The following is a 25,824-nucleotide window of genomic DNA, read 5'->3' as shown; positions in this document are numbered from 1 at the left end:
TGGCCATTAAAGGCTTGCTAGTTAAATTTAAACAGTTAAACAATTTTGAAAAAAATTACATTAAATTAAAATTAAATAAAATAAAAAATTCATAAATTTCAATTCAATCAAATGAAAAAAAAGTAACAAAAATATTGTTTTGGCTAATAGATATATTGATAATTAGATAACATTGTTAATTAATTAATAAATTGTATACATTTAAAATATGACGTGTCCAACCTGACATTAACAATATCTTTTGTCCTGACGACACAGTCCAATCTTTTAGAGAAAATCTGCCCTCATTATATAGCTGACCCTTGTCTGAATGTATGTCAGTGTGCTGTTATGTTCACCTACATGCTTGAAACATATGTTGTCACACAAAAAAATTAATGGACTTCTGTCTCAAACCTTATAGTTACAGAGATATAGTCCTTCCTCATGTGACAATAAGCATTGTCCTCCACTGTACAGTTGATACAACCAGAGTCCACAACCTTTTGCAACTGGAGAATGAATTTTCTAAAATAAAGCCTGCATTGTGACTAAGGTGCATAATTATGCAAAAAACAAATCTTTCCGGAGGTTGTGCGTTATGGTTTGCCTGGTCGTGCTTTTAGGGGTATGAGCAATCCTTGTAGAATTCATAAATGCATAACATGTTTGTTTTAAGCACTGCCGACTGAACTGATGTCATTCTCAGGGAGAATTAGTCTCTTGTTCCTTTAAAAAAAAAAAAAAAAACAGGCAGTTACAATATCCTTTTTTTTTTTCACCCAGGGTACCCAGTGGAGTCAAAATGCGAGAGAGCCAGTCTAAGCCGGTTTGTAACCTCAGGGTATGGAATTATCTCTTAATATGTAGCCGTTAGTGGTCAGGACGTCACACGAACACAGAGAGAGAGAGAGGGAGAGAGAGAAAGACAGAACGAAAAAAAGACAAAAAGGAGGGGGCCAAAGAGAGCAGTAAGAGGAAAATGTACTTCTTACGAGACACTGAATCTAAAACCTGGAACCTTGTCAAGACGGCTCATTGCGGAACTTCAGACCACAGGGTGGGGCATACGTTGTTTAAACAAAAAGAAAAAAAAAGGGAAAAATGCTGGAACGTGAGCCATCTGGTGAAAGTGAGGTAGCAAAAAGATTTTAAAATGGGGCTGAATTGGGAAGGAGGCAGGGAGGACAGTCAGGCAATTAAAAAAAAAAACTGCCGTATTCAAATCAATCATATGCCAAATACAAATAAATAAATAAAAATACACAAATATCCCCAAATATACAATCCGTGCACACTACCTACACACACATGACCAGTGCTTTAAGTTGAGATAAAATCTGCAGAGGCTCCCTTCTGACGCTCAAAGTAATGGGCACACAGACATACACTCGGGGAAAACATGATTTCCACCAAGGAACCGGTGCTCTGGAAAAGCAGATAGGCTTGGAGAGGTGGACTGCACGGAGTGTGCACGGGACCAAAACTTCAAGAAAACCCAGATTTTTGCATTCGCACATGCTCCATCCATACCGGCTGAAGAGAGATCACGCACCCCTTCTGATTCCAACAGAATGACCCAAGAAACAAAGGCCTGTGACTGAATGGAGGGATATGGAGAGGATGCTTAAATGTGCTAAGGTTCAATTTGTTAATCTGCTAAATACAGTAATAAGACAAAGAGGCATTTGTGCAGGGATTATGGGAATTGAATCTTGCAGCTGCGCATGTACAGAGAGTCAGCTATAATTCTTATCAAGGTTAACTACCACAGGTACGGCAGTTTTCAGAGACTTCCTCAAAGGTACCAGCTGAATTATTTTAGTTTTCTGTTTATTTATACATTTTAGTTAGCCGTTTCAGCCAAAGCTACTCTATGGATCCAGCAATATCATGTCAAAAGCAAACTTTAACCCATGCAGTAAAGTGGTCCTAGATGATATGAGAGAACAAACATCAAGTAAAACCAGGTCAGATCAGGTGATATTTAAGCATTATTTGTACTATTTTAGTATTTATTGTTTTTAAAAAAAAATTCAGTTTTCATTTTAATTTTAGTAATTTTGGTGTGTTTTTTTCTCTTTTTTTTTATTACTTTTATAAATTTCTATTTACCTTCATTTCAGTTAGATGCCAAGGCAAGGTTCCCAATTTTCTTAGCTTTTTAAAAAACAATTTATACTATATTCTGTTATTTCAATTAACAAAAATTACATTTGTTATAGTTCTTGTTTTATTTTTTTTACTTGGGGTCATATCTGGCCCAGTGAAAGGTATAGTTTCCCCAAAAATGAAATGAAAAATTAATGACTTTCATTCTGTGGAACACAAATTTTGAACAATGTTATAACTGTTTTTGTCCATACAATGAAAGTCAACTGGGTCCAAAAACATTACTGGACCTCAATTTTAACGTATTAACCCCGTACATATTAAGTATTAACGTATTGCGTCACACAGGTTATGAACAACATGACGTAGTACAAACGATGACAATTTTTGGGTGAACTGTCCCGTTAAGTGGTTGTTGCAACTGGACACTGTGTGTTGGCTGATGTCACAATAATACTGCAGTCAAAACAAAAACATTTCTAAGACTACTTTAGCTTAAATAAATGATGCAACGCCATACACAATGTCAGATCCATCAACTTTAATAGACAAACTAGCCCCCGGGCCAAGAAAAATAAGATGGTTCCACAGAGAAATGCTTCGGATAGGTTCCGTTTACTCTTTCATATTGTACTGAATTAAGTGTTCCAGCAGTCTTTCGATCAGCTCAACCTATCACACAGCTCTCTCGCTCCTGAAACGAGTGCAGCCGGAGAACCTCGCACTACAAAAGCCACCCATCTGGGGACTATATGCCTATACCTCCCAGTGTATTCATAAAACGGGTCTATGCGCTTCACATTCACTCACAGCTTCCGTCTCGCTACAATGTAATACATTGCGGAATGATGAAAACAGCTTGGCCTGAATCAATACTTCTGAATTTTTCAACCACAGCCAATACCTGGACCCGCTGCAATTAATGCAGTCCACACCTCATCTTCAGAGAAATCCCACTTGAGAGACGTCGAGCAAATTAACAAAAATCCAGAGCTCTCGTGACGGCCAAGACTCGTGATGCTTGAAAAACTCATCTATTTTGCGATTGGGATGGTCAAACACCATCCACTGTGGAAAAGGAGAGGAAAAAAGAAAAAAACGACAACATTCCTAAACCTAAAACATCTTCGTTTCCAGTCGGGCTTCTTGCTCCTCACATACACACAATCTTCAACAATCAACGCAAGAGGCCCGTCATGTCATTTCTTGCTGCTGTTTATCCAGCTAAAGCATCAGGGAGGCCCTCTAATTAAACTTCACAGGAAGCCATTCATCTGGGCTGATTGTTTCTGCGTGGGGTTTAATAAGCCTTGCATGAGGCCCGCAGAACACAGCCTCCCCGTTCAGGTGTTAACAAGACCAGTGCACCAACATACATTCGACGCATTACAGTCGACTCAAATATTCCCTCTCGGTACCTGCTCACTGTGCCCACCTAAGATCTCACAACTAAAATGGTGGAGAATAATTAATCAGCAACTGAGAGAGCGGAGCGGAAAAAGCTGAGGAGTCAAAGGTCCCTGTGCAACTGACGACCACCAGAGGGTTTCAGATACCTCCAAAACAGTGTGATGAAAATGAAACCGAGGCTGACATCTAGCACTAATACAAATCAGTTATTTATTTTAGCTTAGCCATACGCTTAGCCTTCAATGTTGAGGAAAAATCATGAAACTCTGATCTGTAAAATAGGCTGCATTAAGCAGATTCCTCCTTTTTCAAGTTGTTCTAATTTGAAATGGATTTTCTAAAGATTTAAAGAGATAGTTCACCCTAAAATGAAGAACTGAAAATCATTTACTCACCCTCGTCATTCTGAACCATATTTTAGTATAATTCAACCCTCTACGGACACCAATTGAATCGCAATTGGCTATTAATTTTTTTTTAGTTTACTCGCCAGACTGAAACGCTATACTATACTATACACATACTGATATAGATATATACTAGGGATGCTCCGATCCGCCTTTTTCGCTTCCGATACCGATTCCGATACCTAGGGTTCAGTATTGGCCGATACCGATTCCGATCCGATACCAGTGAAGTTTTTTTCTTTTTATGCATATGTAGCTCACATTAAGCTATCGTATGGCTTCAGAAGTAACACAGAATAATTCGCACAATCGAAAAAAGAAAATAAAGAAAAAAAAAAGGCTGTCTCTGACCGATTCCCGATCCGAGAAAAATGGCACTATCGGAGCCGATACCCGATATGAATATCGGATCGGCGCATCCCTAATATATACATACTGATATAGAGAGATATAGATATATATAAAATGTTTGTAAAATGGCACAGCTTTTTAAATATCTGAAAGTACACTCTTAACATCAGTCAGTCAAGCATTATAATATGATAATCAAGTATTATTTAAAGGGGTCATATGATGTTGTTAAAAAGAACATTATTTTGTGTATTTGGTGTAACGAAATGTGTTTATGCGGTTTAAGGTTCAAAAAACACATTATTTTCCACATAACTGTACATTATTGTTTCTCCTCTATGCCCCGCCTTTCTGAAACGCATCGATTTTTACAAAGCTCATCAGTCTGAAAAGCGAGGTGTGCTCTGATTGGCCAGCTACCCAGTGCGTTGTGATTGGCCGAATACCTCAAGTGTGTGACAGAAATGTTTCGCCCCTTACCATACTGTGATGCTGTGTCCCGGAGAGACGAGACAAAAACATTAAAACCCATTAAAAAAAAAGTGGGGACATAATTACAGATTATAATGACTTATACTGTCTTTTTACGCATAAAACCATGTCTGCATTTGTGATCGGCGAAATGACAAACAACAAACGCTACTCTACACTGCTCAAAACTCGCGTTTGAATCATCAGTGGCAAATTCTTTAAATATGAAAACGTACTTACAGTCTGTGAGTCAGAAGAGACGGCATTTTAGTCTACTCTACCAGGATCAGGAAACAGTCCTCCATAAAATGCGCTGCACACATCTGAATATTTGTGTTGAAGTGTTCTGGAACAGTGTTGTAAATACAACTTAACCACTGATTTCTAGTCGTGTCCGCTTTTGGAAGGCCAAACAAAGTAGTTTCGATTTCGCAACTAAACACACAGCATCTTCACAACATGGTGGCGGCGGTGGCAGCAACAATAAAGTTACGCCTTCTTTCTTTGCGTGAACATTTGGGCGGTGTTATGCAAATCTTCCCACATCGTGACGTAGACATGTGGGGGCGTGTTTGAACGAGGCTTTTTTGGAGGGTGTGGATGAGTCTTAACTTTTATAAAGAATATCTCTTTCGGTTTGAGACTTTAGGCTTTGCAACTTTAGGGATCTTATCTATTCACGAACAGCTTGTAACACTCCAAAGAGCAAGGAAAACTTATAATCGCATCATATGACCCCTTTAATAATAGAAGTTTAGTAATTAGAATTAAAACTAACCATGTATGAATGCAAATTAGTCAATTTAACTGAACTTAGGACTGGTGGTGGTGCTTTTTTTGGTCATTCAGTGTCCCTGTAAAAAAATTGGGGGGGGGAAAACTAACATTAATACTGATAAGATAAATCATAATAATAATAATAATAATATTATATACGAATTCCACTAATAATAACAATATAAAACGCACCAAGGATTAACAACCTGCTGGATTCATGAATATTAAACCGGTCGTGTGCTGATTCGCTGAAATCAAAACAGGGACGATAATAGGCGAGCACCAGCCAATGAGATGTATTTTCAATGTATTTTCCTGTCGTTATTTTGACAGGAAAATACAACAAAGAATATCGTTTACATGTAACGCATCAATTCTGCATGTTATGTAAGACTCTCTCTCTCTCTCTCTCTCTCACTTTGTGCAAGTGAGAGAAATTGACGGCCAGTCGTGCGCCTTCACACTTGAGTTTACGGTACGTCAAATACACAAACACAGGTGCGCTGTGCATCCATTCAGACGAACTGAAAAATATCACAGATCGCTTGACGGAGAGTGCATCTATGAAGTGCTCAGTCAGAGTGTTTGGCGAATGAAAATATATCTGTGCTAAACTTATACTCAGCCTCCAACTCACACACTGGCGGGTAAAATCTAAGAATTTATTAGCCATTGGCTATTATTAGACATCATTTAGTCGCCCAGAGTGAAGATTTAGTCGCATATGCGAGTGATTTACTCGCAATGTAGAGGGCTGTTATTATAGTGTATACAAAATGTATTTTTCAGTTTTTATTAAATTTCAATTTTAGGAAAGCACATCAACTTAACCTTATTTCAGTTACCTCAGTTATTTCTACATTTCTAATTTTCACACATATAATATTTATAATTTATTTCAGCTGTGCTTTAATGAATGAAATGTTTAATAGTTTTAAATGATGATAACAACACTATCCATTCTAAATTACTTTCTTCTGCGGAACACAAAAGGAGATTTGAAGAATCATTTTGAGAGTCAATGAGGTCCAATGTTGTTTTGGACCCTACTGACTTTTATTTTGTGGACAAAACATTTGAAACTATCACTAAAGTATCTTTTTTTGTGTTCTGAAGAAACAAAGAAAGTCACACAGGTTTAGAATGACATGAGGGTGATAAATGATGAGAGAATGTTCATTTTTGAGTTAACCCTTTCTAAAACACTTCCTACTGTATACTATGCTGAACACTGACACAGATTGGTATCAGGCCCTAAAACAGTTTGACATACTTTTCTTTTTATTTGTACTTCTTTCACTGGTCTAGATTTATCACTTCACATTCATTAACATCATCCATATCAATTAGTAGCATGTACAAGCAACTGACAAGACTTCTCACCCTCAAAGGATTTTCGCTTGGGAAAATTTTTAAATAAATGTAATGTTTCTGATTAAGGGGTAATTATCCCGATTTCTTTCTTTTCAAAACAATCAGGCATTCAGGTCTCAATTTCACATAACTATGGGTCATGAAATGAGCACTGATTTTGAGTAGGTATCAATCAGACCTTCTCATATAGTCAATGAAAACGGAAGACTTGATATACAGACTGCCTTATCAAAGACAAACAACAAATAACTAGTATGAACACCACTTGATTACAAATTTAGCTATAAGGAAGCGCGTGGAAACTTTAGTTCAAATACTGAATTAAAAAAAGAATATGGCTAAATGATAAACTGCAGTGAACATCAATTTTTAAAAACTTATCCCTGTGACTAAACCTCAAACTGCAAATCGAGTACAATCAAAAACATTCCTGAGTAGGCCTATATGACAGCCTAATTTCTCTATGATGTCAATGGGAAGGTCTGAGGTAATGATGTTGTCCATTACACTGATTTATAAAGCCAAAAGACATGTGATCATATTGTTTCCTAGACCAATAAGCCTTATCTGGAGAAAGGGCGAGCAGCAGCCCCTAGCTTACCCAAGAGCCAATGAATCAAACTCTTTTGGACCTGACAGTTCAGTCCTGAGGGTCTTTTTTTAAACCCACTATCACACAAAACCAAAAAACTACTGGACGTGAACATTTCCCTCTCATTCTAACCTTTAAAACAACGCTAACGACACTGAAGGTGCGTTGAAGGGTAGGAGATCAATGGGAGGGCATCTGAGTGTCAATGCCCTGCTCTGGGCTTTCAGGATTGTCGCAGTGAGGGTTCGTTTTACAAAACTAGCACAACTTGGGTCCACATCATCATATTGCACTACCATAAATCTCATGGCGCATGTTTACAGAGCAAGCCGCTTTGTTGTGTCTACTCAATACATTTGCCAAAGGGGCACTGCTAATTCTAAACACTACCTTTTCTGATCATTCAGCAGTGCTGAAACCCAGCCAAGTCAAGTACTCTTTCTGATCCAAGAGTCAATATCCAGTTCTAAATGTGATTTCCTTCTCAAATGTCTTCTTCAATGGCATGGTCTCGTCTTCTAGATGAACCCATGATTGAATCGAGGTTGAATTAAGTGCTAAGTCCAAATATGATCTAACACAGAATCACCTGTCCTGAATATAGTCTTTAGATTGTGAATAGTAATTCTGCACTTATAAATACTTGTAAAATGGAATGGTTCACCCAAAAATGTAATTCTGCCATCATTTACCCACCCTCATGTGACTTTCATTCTTATAGAGCCAAATATGATCTAACACAGAATCACCTGTCCTGAATATAGTCTTTAGATTGTGAATAGTAATTCTGCACTTATAAATACTTGTAAAATGGAATAGTTCACCCAAAAATGTAATTCTGCCATCATAACACAAAAGACGATATTTTAAAGAATGTTAATGTTGCTTTGAACCCCATTGACTCATAAAAAAAACCTTTTGCAATTCAAAGAAGAAAATCATACAGATTTTTGGGTAAGCAAATGAAAGAATTTGATTTTTTTGGGTTAACTATCCATAGCACACAGCACAAGGCTTAAGCAATGAATCACAAACCACTTAAAAATATGTATTAGGCTTATATTTATACTGGAAATCCATGCATTCAGCATGGGAATGCCAATGTTGCGCTAAAGCACTAGTACTAACATGAGATCTGGTGTGAAGCAAGTCTAGGTAGAACAGGTACTTGAACAGCTACCTCTAAACCATGACAGATCTATGATGAAATCTACATTGATAACTTAGCTTAGAGCTTAGAGTCTTTGCTCATCTCAGTGTATTCCATCTTATCACCTCACACCGCACTTCACAGGCTTCGTGGGCTTAACAAAACCAGACAGTTACTAGCAATAAGGTGCCCATGCACCATGGAAATTAAAGAGAACAAACTGCATAAAATCCTTTCACAGGCGATGGCCATAAGCTCGGGTGCACCGACTAAAGTGATGAATAGCCCAAAAAAAAAAAAAAAGAAGGTAGAAAAATAAATACCACACTGCCAAGTATCTTCCTCCTGAGGGGGTGGAGGGGGAACAGTCCACACAAAATGCCTTTGAGCAAAACAGTCAATAAGAACATTGTTTGGACCCCTCTTGAGGATGTAATACTAGTGGGGCGCCCCTCACAGTATGCAGCAGCCTTTTTTTAAATTAGCAGAAAACACTCCAATTGGCTCTTATTAGATGTGCTAGTTGCTAAAAAATATTTTTTATTCACAGTTCTGTTGTTTACACAGATTACTTAAACCAGACATTAGTATGATTTCACCAGGGTAATTCCTAGAGAAGTACATGTTCGGTGACTTCTATGTAGACCTTTCTCTCCACACAAGAGAAAGTATAAATGACTTTAATAACAGTGGGTGGAGGAGAGCTTTTTCTCTGTGACTTGTCAAAGTGGGAAACTTTTATATGCTATAAAAATATCTAGGAGTACATAAGTCTGTTAGTTTATTAAATAATTCCTTGAACTTAAAAGGTGCACTCAGTAAGTTTGTGTTTACATTCAGCTGGCCCCTATTCAGTGGTTTTAAACTTTATCCTGACATTTATTTGCGTAGATGTACGACAGTCATACCTAAGCTGTTGGTTGGGAGAGCAGCAGCCCCTAGCTTACCCAAGAGCTAATGAATCAAACCCTTTTGGACCTGACCCTTCGGTCCTAAACCCACTATCACACAAAACCAAACTACCAGACATGAACATTTCCCTCTCATTCTAACCAGCTTTAAAACAACACTAACGACACTGAAGGTGCGTTGAAGGGTAGGAGATCAATGGGAGGGCATCTGAGTGTCAATGCCCTGCTCTGGGCTTTCAGGATTGTCGCAGTGAGGGTTCGTTTTACAAAACTAGCACAACTTGGGTCCACATCATCATATTGCACTGCCGTAAATCTCATGGCGCATGTTTACGGAGCAAGTCGTTTTGTTGTGTCTACTCAATACGTTTGCCAAAGGGGCACTGCTAATTCTAAACACTACCTTTTCTGACCATTCAGCAGTCCTGAAACCCAGCCAAGTCAAGTACTCTTTCTGATCCAAGAGTCAATATCCAGTTCTAAATGTTTCCCTCTCAAATGTCTTCTTCAATGGCATGGTCTCGTCTTCTAGATGAACCCATGATTGAATCCAAGTTGAGTTAAAAGCCAAGTCAAAATATGATCTAACGCAGGATCACCTGAACAAAGATAGTTTTTAGATTGTGAATAGTAATTCTGCACTTACAAATGCTTATAAAAAGGATTAGTTCACCCAAAAAATTTATTCTGTCATTTACCCACCCTTATGTGACTTTCGTTCTTATAGAGAACACAAAAGAAGATATTTTAAAGAATGTTAACATTGTTTTGGACCCCACTGACGTGAGCAAATGAAAATTTGTATTTTGGGTGAACTATCCACAGCACAAGGCTTAAGCCCTCAATCGTGAACCACTTGAAAATATGCATTGGGCTTATATTTAAAGTGAAAATCCTTGCATTCAACATGGGAATGTCAATGTTGTGCTAAAGCACCACTACTAACATAAGATCTGGTGTGTAGCAGGTTTAGGTAGAACAGGTACTTGAGGTACCATGACAGATCTATGATGGAATCTACATTGATAACTTGAGCTTAGAGTCTTTGCTCATCTCAGTGTGTTCCGTCTTATCACCTGGCACCGCACTTCACAGGTTTCATGGGCTTAACAAAGCCAGACTTTCACTAGCAATAAGGTGCCCGTGCACCATGGAAATTAAAGAGAACAAACTGCATAAAATCCTTTCACAGGCAATGGCCATAAGCTCGGCCAACTATATGCACCAACTATAGCCCAAAAAAAGGTAGAAAAATAAATACCACACTGCCAAGTATCTTCCTCCTGAGGGGGTGGAGGGGGAACAGTCCACACAAAATGCCTTTGAGCAAAACAGTCAATAAGAACATTGTTTGGACCCCTCTTGAGGATGTAATACTAGTGGGGCGCCCCTCACAGTATGCAGCAGCCTTTTTTAAAATTAGCAGAAAACACTCCAATTGGCTCTTATTAGATGTGCTAGTTGCTAAAAAATATTTTTTATTCACAGTTCTGTTGTTTACACAGATTACTTACATCAGACATTAGAATGATCTCACCAGGGTAATTCCTAGAGAAGTTCGGTGACTTCTATGCGGACCTTTCTCTCTGCACAATAAGTATAAATGACTTTAATAACAGTGGGTGGAGAGCTTTTTCTCTGTGACTTGTCAAAGTGGGAAACTTTTATATGCTATAAAAATATCTAGGAGTACATAAGTCTGTTAGTTTATTAAATAATTCCTTGAACTTAAAAGGTGCACTCAGTAAGTTTGTGTTTACATTCAGCTGGCCCCTATTCAGTGGTTTTAAACTTTATCCTGACATTTATTTGCGTAGATGTACGACAGTCATACCTAAGCTGTTGGTTTTTCTTTTATTTTGTTCGTTTTTGTGTCTTTCTCCGTCTCATATTACATACAATAGCCACGTTGAATTCAAACTCATTCTGTTTGTTGTGACTATTAGTAGCGGTAGAAGTAACTCTGTCACTTCTGCAGAAGCCTTAGTTCCAGAAGTATTTTTCCTATTGGGATTTTTAAAGCCTTTGTTAAAAAGTTATAAGCCATGAACCAAACCAACTAGCTACAAGGTGAATTAAGACATCACTTTGAGATGAAGAAAAATATCATTAGAAAACCAGACAAAAAGTCTGTACACTTAACAACTTTGAACGAGGGAAAGGAATACAATTCCATGAAGCACTGCAAATGACAATAAAAAAAAAAAAATATATATATATATATATATATCTGGTAAAATAAACTATTGATGTGAAACTATTTTGTGTATATAGAAACAACATTCTACATTTATTGCAAAATATATATATGTGTGTGTGTGTGTGTATATATATATATATATATATATATGCACATATACACGCACACAGAAATATTTAGGTAGTTTGAAAGCTCAGACAGTGGGTGGGTGCTAAACAGTTATTTTGATGTGATTTGCTTGATTTGACTGATTAGTGGAGATTTCTATGCAGAATGAAGGGTAATGTAGTTTTCACCTGGAATTCCACTGTCAAACATGATTATTTAACAAAAGTTAAAATAACTGATGGGAAAAGCATATACTATCGATTACCAACCTCGTAGTTCATGTTAGGTCTGTCTTTAAATGTGTACAAGTTACAGTTAAAAATCAATTCTCCTACGCAGAAAATAAAAGGAATTTTTACTTTTGGAACCGACAGTGCACTCTATTGCATGACACGGCAGGCCATGTGATCTCAACATGGCAGCACCCATGAGCAGGCGACCCACTTGATGTAGTGCAGTTAATTTCTTTATATGTGAAACCTTTTTTTAAAAACATGCAAAAATTACTAAGCGCAATTTTTTTTTTACTTTGGGATTATAGCAAAATAAGAATTTGCCCATATCATGGAATTATCTGCTCCTTAAAATGAAAAAAAAAACGGTCTCCACAAACAAACTAACGTAAATTACTGTCATCTAGCAACTAAATGCATATGAAAAATTATTGAGGGGTCAGACTCTGCAAATCAGACTGCTAGAGTTAGCCTCTGACTATATAAAGCCTATAGTGTAAAGCCAGTCTCACTTTGGACGTGTCTGCAGAGAACGACTAACAGAAAGCACAAATCATTGATCAGAGTTTCTTTCTAAACGTAATCTCCCCCCGATTATCAGTGACTCCCTGCTGGCTTCGATCAATACCTGCATTCACGCTGGAATTAGATTTCACTCTTACGTCTGTCAAGTGTTGGGCAGCCATTTGCGTGCATATGGAGCAAGTTGAGAGAACGTCCTCACTTACGTAAATGGCTGATGCATTTTCGACATCTTTTTTTTCTAATTGTACAGGCTCACCGTGCACCATCCGTGTGCTCTCGGCACTGTAGAGAGAATACCCGCTCCCCTCAACAGCCCCAAAACACTCACTAAACAGCCCGTTTGAGCTGATATCGTTGGAATAGGAGCGTTAGATTTATTTTGATGGCGTTGCATGCGTGTTTATGTTGGGCTTTTTCATTGTGTCTGAGCTGCTCCTGCACTACTGTAGCCACAGCCGGGAGGACGCGAGGCTTTCTCCGCCAATCTGGGTTAACCCCTAGAGACACCAGATGAAACAATGAACGCCGTTTCACGCATATAAAATGCTGCTTTGGCCAGTAAACTTGTCAAAGTTGCCTGCTAAATATGACGGGCTTTCCGCGGAATCGCTCTTGAAATAGCCGCTCGATGTGTGATACGCCACGGCGCAATCCCGAGCTCATTTTAATAGTATTAGCCAACCACTCTGAACTGCTGCGTGTTAGAAGCGCTTTGCTTTCCACGCAAAATCCGCTATGCTATTGTCTGGCTGCTCAGCAGACTTCCTCAAATCCCCTTTTAACCGTTTAGCCCATTCATTTACACCAGATGACGGCTGAATCGCAAGTGGATGCGATTAAAACCATCTCGCTCCCAAATTCCCCTATTCAATCCGATACCGGCTAGGCCGCGCGTGAATCCCCGGACTCACCTGACTCGCCTTTACCCTTCAGGTTCCTCTGGCTCCGGGTTCACTCTCCGATCCTGAAGCGCTGCTGTAGCTCTTCACGACCAGTCCCCGGCACCGGCAGGCAACACAAAAGCGCTGATTGGGCCTCGGCGAGCGCTCATCCCCTTGGTCTCTGCCCAGACAGACGGGTTATTGGTCGGCGGCTGTGTCGGAGACGCGCCCCTATTAAGGTGTATGTTGTTGTCTGTGTCTGGAGGGGAGGGACAAGAAGCTCTAAAATGATGGGAACTAAATGGGTTGTTATGCGCGTCGTGTAGGCAGCACAAGGCGAGCTTACTACACTGACAGATAAATTGTGGACAGCCATATTAACTCCGTCTTCTTTCCGATCGACCGGAGCATTTTGAGGAACATTATGGTGTGAAACCGCCGCGATTCCACACAACATTTGGACATTCTTCCAGCCGTTTCCAAAACTTGCAGACGAACAAAACATACTGTACTTTTCCGCAATTATCAGTTTTAGAAGGTTGATTTTAGGCCGCATATGCGGACTGGAGTGATTCGCACGAAATTTGATTTGCCATTGTCTGAAGCACCAAGGGTTAGAAAATAATTTTTCATTGTAATGAAACCATGCTTATTGTTCATATCTGGATTATGTTGAAGGGACTTAAATATATGAGCATGCTTTATTTCTACTCTAATGCAGATATAAATAATAATCAATTTAAAAACGAATTTATAATTTCTAATGTCTATTACGATGCAGATTGGTTCCGTTCATAATAATACAATTATACATATGAATTTGATTTAAGATATTGCAAGAAAACGACATACGTTTTATGCAAAATCGTTTTATCATTCGTTGTTTTGATATGTAAACCAGGCAAGCAAGTGCATTTTTACTTAAAATTATGTAAAATTATTTTAACATGACATTCAGAATATGATCATAACTTGTGCTGCTGGGGGGGGGGGGGACTCTCCACACAAAAGCTGCTGTCATCAAGATACTAAATGCATGTGATTTTTTAAAATCATTAAAAAGAGACTTGTTCAATTCATAATAGTAATAATTATATATATATATATATATATGTATGTATGTGTGTGTGTAATAAGTATAAGTATTGAAACCATTTAAGTTCAAGATGGCAAAGAAAGAATCAATAATAATAAGTCCTTTAGAGTCTGTCCCGTGCTCATGGGTATAGTTTTTTTTACAGTGTCACACCACCTACAACTTGTTGGCTTGTTTCCAGAAAGACGAGTTAAATGCCAATGCAATGCAATAGCCTACTTGTTGTTTTTATAGGCAGACATCCATTTAATAACATCACAATGGACATCAAATTAAAATAAATGAATAAATAAATAAGGTAAATGTCTAAATGTAAAATCTTCAATGTGATATTATGACTTGTCACCTCTTAGATTCACTTTAAAACAATCAAACTTATCATTGATATAGCATATTAATATAAATATAATAGAACTATGCCATGTGCCACAAGCTGTCAGGCTTTGAAAAAAAAATTTTTTGTCAGAAAACAACAATGTGTGGTATGAGACAGGCATTGTCACCAAATGACAAACAACCAAGAAAAGTGACATCCATTGGAATGGAGACTCTCAAGCAGAGAGCCTATCATTCGCATCTGCCCAATAGTTTTCTGCAGCAAGATACAATAAATTTGCGGTGCACGTGAGAAATACTGAAATCTTTCGTCTTTATTTGCTCTCATTTATTCTAATAGTCGACACGGAGCAGTAGCACACGCTGACTGAACAATACGATTCTCTTGACCTACTTTCACATGCATGCATTAATGCAGTCAGAATACTAAGAGTGCAACAAAGGTGTGAAACTCTGTAACTAAAGGTTTCAAGAAGAAAAAAATTAAAGTCGGTTATCGTTTGCACGCGTATATACAGTAAAACCAGACCCCGTAAAATTATTGTTACATGCAGCGATTTTTTTTTCTCATCCGGCATCCGGGTATTGTTTAAACTCACTGTTGTGATACTGTATCTCGCTCGTCATATAGGCTACTGTAGACTAGAGGCTATATGGGACCGCAGCGGCTTTGTCCAGTCAGTCGAGCGAGAAGCAGCTCTGGTTAACTGGAGCTGTTAGTGTTTTAAACAGGGAAGATTATTGGCAAATCGCAACATTTGTCCACCATAAACCCGCATAGCGTTTTAATTGAAGTTGAGTATGTATTGATGTTCACATAGAACTCTTGTATTGTTTGTCAATACTGAGGCTGAGACCTCTAGCGGCGGTTTGTGCTGTTTACGGCAGATTTACAACGCACGAGCTGAGTGAGTCAGGAATACATTAATAACTACTGTCTACACACCTACAAGGGTCTGAGATACTCCATGTCGCATGGAACTATTACTTTAAATTTAGAGCACTTAGACATTCACCATTGTGAACAATTAAGAGTTTCCCTTATCCAAAAATAAACAGTAGATTTCAGTAGGCCTTCTTTGAGTCATATGTTCAAAATAACCAAGAATCAAAGGAAGTTCCTTATATATATATATATATATATACACACACACACACACATATATATATTTTGCAATAAATGTAGAATGTTGTTTCTATATACACAAAATAGTTTCACATCAATAGTTTATTTTACCAGATATATATATATATATATATATATTTTTTTTTTTAATTGTCATTTGCAGTGCTTCATGGAATTGTATTCCTTTCCCTCGTTCAAAGTTGTTAAGTGTACAGACTTTTTGTCTGGTTTTCTAATGATATTTTTCTTCATCTCAAAGTGATGTCTTAATTCACCTTGTAGCTAGTTGGTTTGGTTCACGTGAGAAATACTGAAATCTTTCGTCTTTATTTGCTCTCATTTATTCTAATAGTCGACACGGAGCAGTAGCACACGCTGACTGAACAATACGATTCTCTTGACCTACTTTCACATGCATGCATTAATGCAGTCAGAATACTAAGAGTGCAACAAAGGTGTGAAACTCTGTAACTAAAGGTTTCAAGAAGAAAAAAATTAAAGTCGGTTATCGTTTGCACGCGTATATACAGTAAAACCAGACCCCGTAAAATTATTGTTACATGCAGCGATTTTTTTTTCTCATCCGGCATCCGGGTATTGTTTAAACTCACTGTTGTGATACTGTATCTCGCTCGTCATATAGGCTACTGTAGACTAGAGGCTATATGGGACCGCAGCGGCTTTGTCCAGTCAGTCGAGCGAGAAGCAGCTCTGGTTAACTGGAGCTGTTAGTGTTTTAAACAGGGAAGATTATTGGCAAATCGCAACATTTGTCCACCATAAACCCGCATAGCGTTTTAATTGAAGTTGAGTATGTATTGATGTTCACATAGAACTCTTGTATTGTTTGTCAATACTGAGGCTGAGACCTCTAGCGGCGGTTTGTGCTGTTTACGGCAGATTTACAACGCACGAGCTGAGTGAGTCAGGAATACATTAATAACTACTGTCTACACACCTACAAGGGTCTGAGATACTCCATGTCGCATGGAACTATTACTTTAAATTTAGAGCACTTAGACATTCACCATTGTGAACAATTAAGAGTTTCCCTTATCCAAAAATAAACAGTAGATTTCAGTAGGCCTTCTTTGAGTCATATGTTCAAAATAACCAAGAATCAAAGGAAGTTCCTTATCTTTCATCTGAATACCTCATGTACAGACAAAAACTACCAATATAATGATGCTAGATTGTTATTTAGATTCAAACAGATCTGAAACAAAGTACAGAGTGACTTTTGTAAAGTCTAAGTGACGAAAACCGGGTGTGTGATGAATGTTTCATCAACCAACAGCATTATTTTGGCAGTTATTTGGAGTCAGGTGACGGATTAACTGTGATGACTTACTTCCACTGTGTTTCTCAGAACAGATTTAATGTGTAACTCATTTCAATGAGGAGGGCCTGTTGGATTTAAGAGTACAGATTAGTGCTAAATATTGCATGCAGTGATTCTCTGAGCTAATCCAGCATTCCCTCCACGGGTTGGCCATTTGCATAGTCCAATGAACACTAAAACTCACTATATGAAATATCTCCAACCCAACCTAAAACCATATTCCAGTCTCTGTGTGCATTTCTGTTTGTATAGGGTCTTGCAGTCCCTACACACTCACTATATGAAATATCACCAACCCAGTTTTTTTTGGTTTAGTGACTAAAACCATAGTCCAGTCTCTCTGTGTGTGTATTTCTGTTTGTATAGGGTCTTGCAGTCACATGGTGTCATGTGGCAAGTGTGAGTGCAGTCACATGTTAGGTACTGTAACTTCCGAACCAGGTTCACATTTAAACCTGTCATCCTGTCAGATATGTATGCTTATTTAATTGTGTGGTACGCAAAACACCAAAAATTCTGAAATGTGTGAACCAACAAACTATATAAACTTTCTATACATGATATTTATATTAAAATGGTGTGAACTGCCTTACTTATTCACATCAGTAAATTCAGTCTTATAGTTTCTGCACCATTGCTACTTGTGATGTTTCCTGTAATCCCACATCAGAAATGTGAAGAAACGCATTACGCGATGGTAACAGGTTTATGTCTGCTTCAGTATTTTACCCACAATCTAACTGGACAAGTCAGCAGGGGGGCTGCTTCAAAGACTAAAACTAAGCAGACTAAGCGGTTTAACGCCTGATTAAAAACTGACTTAAAAATCATGGAGAAAACAAAAACAACAACTACAGTACTTCCATGATGCCATCAGTTTCTTAAACTTTAAAAGGAATATTCAATAAATGTTGAGCTTAATTGATAGCATTTGGTACCATATCAGTTTTGAGGCCAATTCGTCTATGTTAAATGACTTACTGTTTTAGTAGTAGAGACACAAGATGTGAAACATATTTGTTAACATGATTTTAATGTGATAAAATCTTTTCTGTGTAAAGTTATATCAAACTTACCAACTTCATTGACTAAAAAGGATTTACAACTTTACAATTTGAATTATACACACATTTTAACAGATGAATTAATGTAAATATTTTTGCTTCACCTTTCTGCTTTTAAGTCCTCCAGAAATTGTCCCTATTGTAAGTGCTTAATAGCAATATTTAACTTTTTTTTAAGTCTAAATACTTTTTGTGATATTATGCCACAAATGCTATCAATTGAGCTTAACTTTGAACATGAATCAGTGCAGATTTTGTGGGCTCTGTGTTGGTTACAGAGTAGTTGTGCTTGTGCTTGTGGCGTCTATGTACAATACCCTTTTCAGGGAACTATAGTCTCCCACCTGGTGGTCATAATGTTAAATTCCATCTAAGTACCACAATTCTGAAAGATAAGACAGCAGTCTTTATGTAATTCACACACATCAAGAGCATTTTCCAACTTTCAAGCACTGATTTGGTCTAGGGTATACAATAAATGCTTCATAGAATCAAAAGTCTTTTGTTATGTTATTTTATTTAAACTGTGCGTTGTCAGTCTAATATAGCATGAATTTTCTTTTCACATATACTGATAATTCTGTTTGTCATAACTTCATGCTTGATTTATTATCACTGATGTATGATTGTTCTTTGATCAAATGTTTGAGATTATTTCTCATTGCTAATTAATGTTCAAAATTAAGAGGTAGGAAGACAGCAGACAGGGAGTAATTAAGCTTCATGTTAATGAGTTACAGCTCAGTAAGGTTTGAATAACATTAAGTATTAGACACAACTTGAGGAGGGCTTCCTCTGGCGTGTGAGCTGTCAATTCATTCAAAGGTCTGAATGATGATTATAAAAAAAAACATTTGGATAGAGAACACTTCCAAATCCATATTCAGCATCAAATTCAGCACACGAGAGGATTAAGATATTAATTTAAGTATCATCAATATCAGATATGCGACATCAGTATTAGAGACAGCATCACATCCGTCCTTAAGCTCATAGACAGGGGAGATGTTATGTAAACACTCAAAGTGCATATTAAATAATCTCCTGAATGTTATGCAATCTGTCAACTAAAACTGCAGTGCGCACACGCACACACATACACTTAGGTGGTTAGCAAGTAATGCATACTAAGGTGAAGAGAGAGATTATATAAAGAGGTCATTGTGTTCTAGACGACATAATCGTCACGATTAAGATTTATTATGATTTATCTTTAAATTTATATATTTATATTTACACACAGATTAGTTACAGTTTTTATTAGATATAACGTATTCTGATTTGTTTAAAATGTAGATAGACACACAATCACAGAGTGAATTCTTTAAAAATTAATTTATGCTGAGACTATCTGTTGGTTGACACTGGTTAAAGACACTTTGGTTAAATAAAGAAATCTTCCCAGCAGAGGGCAGTACAACCTAAAAAGAGATTGTTGGTCAAAAACTCTGGCTCTGCAAAAATTATTTCTATGTGAAAACGTGATTAAATGTTGGAATTATTTTATATGAACGTATATGTTGTATAATCACATGAGCAAAATTAATTTAAAAATACACATATTAATATATATTTAAATATATATTTATGTTTTGAGAATGTATTTTTATTTGCATAGCTAGCTATTTGAATTTTTTGCTGAAACTCCACATGTCTCTGCAGCATCAGGCATTCACATAATACCTAGTTAATTTAAACAGATTATATTTGTAAGTGATCCTATGACCAGTCAGGTTTTCCCATACATTTCATTCTGGTCCATGACTGACAATAGACAAAATATGTGAATATTACACAAGTTATCCATAAGTCATAACTTACTAAATTGCATTTATTGCTACCTGTTGAGCACAGCAGCCTGCTAAATGCCTGAAATGTACTTATAATGGTAAAACCTTGTACAGTCTATTGCGTTCAGGACCAAAAAATAACATGAACGTCATGGGAACTTTGTACCATGTCCTTCACCAGGATCATTAGCAAATTAAAGACTGCTTATATTCACTCTGTACAACAACTGGCTTTTTATTATTTAATTATAATTCTTAATTGATTTAATCAGCAGAGCAAAAAGAATGGAGTGAAATCCTCAACCTGCACGACATTTAATCTCTGAACCAGTTAACCTTGGAGAGATGTGACAGCAGAGATCAAACTGCAAATGGAATATGTTCATCAGCACATTACTTGCAATTAAAATGCAAAAGGATGCTACAGATTAAAATGCTACAGAAGCAGATTTATAAGGCTGTTGCATTTGAATGCCCCTATTAACATATGTGTAATACAAGAGGAGGTGAATGCAAATGAGTTTTAAGAAAACAGGCCCCTTTATAACATTTAACACATGAAAAATCAGATCTAACCATCTGTTGCAGTTAAACCAGTTTAGACAGAGAATCCAATAATGATGTTAGAAATAAATTGCAAGAGACTGCCTGTTGTTAGAAAGCCATGTACAGAAAAGGGGGTTTTATGTCTCCCTTTAAGAATAATTGGGTAAACCTTATTTTACAGACTACTTAATATTATAATAATATTGTATTCACAGTAATAATGGTTACTGTTTTGATATATATCCTTAGAATGAAAGTCTATACACTTCTTTAAAGTAGCCTACATACAGTGGGTACGGAAAGTATTCAGACCCCCTTAAATTTTTCACTCTTTGTTATATTGCAGCCATTTGCTAAAATCATTTAAGTTAATTTTTTTTCCTCATTAATGTACACACAGCACCCCATATTGACAGAAAAACACAGAATTGTTGACATTTTTGCAGATTTATTAAAAAAGAAAAACTGAAATATCACATGGTCCTAAGTATTCAGACCCTTTGCTCAGTATTATGGGAGAAAGTTGTAGAAAGTCAATCATCACTGCAGCCCTCCACCAGTCGGGGCTTTATGGCAGAGTGGCCCGACGGAAGCCTCTCCTCAGTGCAAGACACATGAAAGCCTGCATGGAGTTTGCTAAAAAACACCTGAATAAGATTCTCTGGTCTGATGAGACCAAGATAGAACTTTTTGGCCTTAATTCTAAGCGGTATGTGTGGAGAAAACCAGGCACTGCTCATCACCTGTTCAATACAGTCCCAACAGTGAAGCATGGTGGTGGCAGCATCATGCTGTGGGGGTGTTTTTCAGCTGCAGGGACAGGACGACTGGTTGCAATTGAGGGAAAGATGAATGCGGCCAAGTACAGGGATATCCTGGACGAAAACCTTCTCCAGAGTGCTTAGGACCTCAGACTGGGCTGAAGGTTTACCTTCCAACAAGACAATGACCCTAAGCACACAGCTAAAATAATGAAGGAGTGGCTTCACAACAACTCTGTGACTGTTCTTGAATGGCCCAGCCAGAGCCCTGACTTAAACCTAATTGAGCATCTCTGGAGAGACCTAAGAATGGCTGTCCACCAACGTTTACCATCCGACCTGACAGAACTGGAGAGGATCTGTAAGGAGGAATGGCAGCGGATCCCCAAATCCAGGTGTGAAAAACTTGTTGCCTCTTTCCCAAAAAGACTCATGGCTGTATTAGATCAAAAGGGTGCTTCTACTAAATACTGAGCAAAGGGTCTGAATACTTAGGACCATGTGATATTTCAGTTTTTCTTTTTTAATAAATCTGCAAAAATGTCAACAATTCTGTGTTTTTCTGTCAATATGGGGTGCTGTGTGTACATTAATGAGGAAAAAAATTTACTTAAATGATTTTAGCAAATGGCTGCAATATAACAAAGAGTGAAAAATTTAAGGGGGTCTGAATACTTTCCGTACCCACTGTACAGTTATGATGTTACAGGTGTGTGGCATTTTAGTGACTGTTTTATGAAGAGACTGCCTGTTGTTAGAAAGCCATGTACAGAAAAGGGGGTTTTATGTCTCCCTTTAAGAATAATTGGGTAAACCTTATTTTACAGACTACTTAATATTATAATAATATTGTATTCACAGTAATAATGGTTACTGTTTTGATATATATCCTTAGAATGAAAGTCTATACACTTCTTTAAAGTAGCCTACATACAGTTATGATGTTACAGGTGTGTGGTATTTTAGTGACTGTTTTATATGTCATTGATCAAGCTGGAAAAAAAACTGCCTAAATATTAACATATCAACCTAAGCTATTAAAACTTTTTTTGTTACTGTAAAATATACTGATAACCATACAATTGGCACAATGGAAGGACACATGATGACTTGTTGAAAGTTAATACAAATTCTCTACAGCAATTCAATATGTCTTGAGTCAATATGTCTTGACACATTGGAACAGCTCAAATAGGCCTACTTGCAGACCGCAATCTGTTTCAATTATTTATGTTTATCTTGAACATTAGTAACAGGTCTCACAACTTTCAAATTTTTTTTTTTTTGGTTTTGGTCTACTGACAGTACGATCCATAGAAAGCACTGTACAGTACTTCCATCCCTCACAGCCTCGTTTTCATTTTTGTCAAAACATAAATATGGCGCTACCCCGAATAAAGTTTATTGTGCATATTTGTACTTATTCTGTATAGCCTATACATGCATTCTCAATAGGCACATGACAACAGAGTAAAAACATTACTGTATTCGGATTTTAAATCGAATTGTACCCAATAATAATAACAAGACTATATATATATATATATATATATATTGGAATTAATTTCAGAATCGTTTCTGCTTTAAGAAACTAATGTAAATGACTCTCCTTGATGAATCCTGAATGTGTATCAGCTTTTTCATGAAAGCTTTTTTAGGTGAACCAAAGAAAACAGTGTAACTGATATAATTAAGATCTACCTATTTCACACTAATATCTGGCATAAATTAATTAGCTGCTAAACCCTGCAGAGGTGAAGCTTATGAAGCACATGTAATTTTTTTCTGCTATTAAATATGTGCTTCATGACATGTGAAACTATTATAGACATATGGTCAGTGGGAGAAGTGGCACAAAAAACATTTCCTTTTATTTTCTGTCTCTTTTTGTGAGTTAAAATAAAAATTCATAAGCTATAAAGTCTTATTTCAGGCCACTTTGGTAAATGTCATCCCACTCTGGCACAAATCAGCCCACTCACACATTAATTTGCCATGAAATCTTAATATTCTCATCACTCCTATCTTAATTAGCTAGCTTCAAGTCATTAGTCATGTGAGTAAGGATATGAATTTAATTACGCAAATTCACAGGCAAAGTTTCGGAGATTATGATGACAATGATCCCTAAAAATCTTGGAATATTTTGGTTTTCTGAACAGCATTGAATGAATGTATGATGAATCCACCATGGACAACAACCCATTCCATATAAAAGAAAACAAGAAAGAAATTTAAAGTCAGGTAGTTGTGTGATTCTACATTTCTAACAGCATTTTAGTACGATTTTCATCTTCATGACCTCACTTGTGCTATATCACAAAGAGTTATGATGGCTGACACTCTTCTTTGCATATATTTGCATAATGTTTACCTATATTAAGAGGCAGCAATGCAAATCTGCCATGTTTCCAGTGGGCAGATATCCAGCAATCATTCAATCAATCTGTCATATAAACAGAATGACAGTGAAGCCAAGAACATCATCTATTATAACAGCTATCAAATGCTAATTCTTAGAGCAGATACATACATAGGCTCATTTGATTAATCAACAACAACAAAAACTAATATCTTTCATGAAATGGATTTTTAAATGCATATTGATTTCACTAGATGGAAAAATATGAAGTAGGTTTCTCCAGGTCAAGACATTTCTACTCTTTATAGAATATATTTCATGTCAAGCATGAAGAACAATTGCCGTGAAAAGGCAGAGATGTAGTACGACTGGAGCGCTGTGCAATTTGGTGTGGGGGGTGCGGATACAAGGGAGGCTTGGTGCAGCCGTCGTGTTCACTAGGGTTCTCTCTATCTATTACCTCCATGCTGTTTACCTGACTACAGCTATACAAAAGACCATATCACTTTGGGAGTGAAGGGAAATACTGACAACAGCCATTTGTCAGCATGATAGGGCATTTATATCTGAGCCAGAGCTGGAGTGGGAACCCTTAACCATTAAAACATCTTTTGTCTTCCAGGCAGTATAATGTTACAAGAATGTAAACTCTTATCTTATCACAATTAGATCACTTATCACAATTAGATTATTTTTTCATTCAAATTTATTTCACGAAGAGTATCTTTAACCAAGTGGCCCAATAAAATATCAGCAAGAATGATGAACAAGGCAGTTAGAACATCTGTACTACTGTATGCGTGAATTACTTTATCGTGAATCTCAGTCTGCTGTGCATAATCTCAGTGCAGACCTCTGATCGTTGTCTCAGAGGTTTATATATAGACCTTTAAAAACTTAATCTATCTCTCTGCCACTTAACCTGGTCCCATATTTGCTAGAGGAGATCCAGAGTGAAAAAAATGCCTGTGGCAAGAGTATTTTATCTGTAGAAGATGAGCTGGCAGATGGGTGCTATAAATGCAGAGGATATTACACTGCAGAGGAGATGGACGTTTGGGTGAAAACTCGTAAGGGTGACGAATGTTTCTGTGGTGACTGTAATGTAATGGTAATCAGACTTTCTAGGTGATGTGATCTGAATAGTCATGTCTTTCTGAATTTTAGAATGCATTATTCAGTAAAGTGCATGAAGAGATGCCAAGAACAGTTGAGCAAAAATCAAAATTGAAGAATTGGTTCTCTTTCAATTCACTCATTAGTGCGCATCTATCTATCTGTCTGGCCTCTAAACCTTCAAACTTCAAGGTAGCAAAGAAATATGCAGAATTGCAATGTGAATTTGAAGGAAGTAGAATTAAAATAAACCAAAATGAAAAGAAAAAAACCCAGTGCAATTAGTGAAAATGAAAAATCTAGAAAAGGAAGGTTTGTCAAGACAAATCAAACTGTGATTGATTCATTGACAAAACTTGAAAGGTTTTATAGACAAACAAATGTGCTTGAAATGTCACCTACAGAAATGTATCCTTAATTTACATTTGTTTGTGGTCCTTTGTTTTTGGAAACAAATTAATTTCAATTGTTCTGAATTTGAAACATTCAGAGAATGTATCCTGAGACCATGTGATACTGAAATCACATAGAACATTGTAACAATTATACATTTGTGTAACAGAAAAAGCTTTTATCATGTAACACAGTGTTTCTCAACCCTGGTCCTGAGCGCCCCTTAACACTGCACATTTTGTATGTCTCCCTTGTCTGACACCCATTTCAGGTCCTGGAGTTTCTTTTAATGAGCTAATGAGTTGAATCAGGTGTGTTTGATTTGGGAGACACACAAAATGTGCAGTGCTGGGGGGGCACCCAGGACCAGGGTTGAGAAACACTGATGTAACAAAACAAGTATTTTTTTCC

General features: G+C 37.1%; 1 protein-coding gene across 1 annotated transcript in view; it reads right to left on the bottom strand.

Annotated features, from left to right (window-relative positions):
* LOC107591599 (transcriptional repressor p66-beta-like) overlaps positions 1-14,078 on the bottom strand; it is a 47,255-nt gene extending 33,177 nt beyond the window's left edge. The window contains exon 1 of the mRNA XM_016280797.1: positions 13,512-14,078. The gene's annotated coding sequence lies outside the window, so the exon portion shown is untranslated. The remainder of the gene's footprint in view (positions 1-13,511) is intronic.
* Positions 14,079-25,824: the final 11,746 nt, after the last annotated feature.

This window comes from Sinocyclocheilus grahami, unplaced genomic scaffold (assembly GCF_001515645.1).
Source record: "Sinocyclocheilus grahami isolate Dianchi unplaced genomic scaffold, SAMN03320097.WGS_v1.1 scaffold144.1, whole genome shotgun sequence".
Lineage (NCBI taxonomy): Eukaryota > Metazoa > Chordata > Actinopteri > Cypriniformes > Cyprinidae > Sinocyclocheilus > Sinocyclocheilus grahami.
This window is presented reverse-complemented; position numbering and strand designations above follow the sequence as displayed.